This window comes from Leptonychotes weddellii, chromosome 2 (assembly GCF_054177405.1).
Source record: "Leptonychotes weddellii isolate Sample4059 chromosome 2, ASM5417740v2, whole genome shotgun sequence".
NCBI lineage: Eukaryota > Metazoa > Chordata > Mammalia > Carnivora > Phocidae > Leptonychotes > Leptonychotes weddellii.
This window is the reverse complement of record NC_138370.1, coordinates 122,683,104-122,683,548: the sequence shown is the minus strand read 5'-3', so window position 1 is coordinate 122,683,548 and position 445 is coordinate 122,683,104.

Below are 445 nucleotides of genomic sequence, written 5' to 3'. Positions count from 1 at the left end.
CAGCAGGAAGCCTGCTTCTCCCTCTCCCACTCCCCCTGCTTGTGTTCCCTCTCTCGCTGTGTCTCTCTCTGTCAAATAAATAAATAAAATCTTTAAAAAAAAAAAATTAAAAAAAAAAGATTTTATTTATTCATTTGAGACTGAGAGATACAGAGAGAAAGAGAGCATGAGCAGGGGGAGAGGCAGAGGGAGAGGGAGAAGCAGGCTCCCCACTGAGCCAGGAGCCCGATGTGGGGCTCGATCCCAGGACTCTGAGATCATGACCTGAGCCGAAGGCAGATGCCCAACCATCTGAGCCACCCAGGTCTTTTTGAAGCTTATTCTCAAGCTTTTCTTGTGAAGGTCTAAAGTACGCTTTATTTTAGGACTACTTTTGCCTTATTTCGAAGGTGTGGCCTTTTCTGGAGTCTACAGAATATTTGGCTGATTGGAACCAGAATGTTCC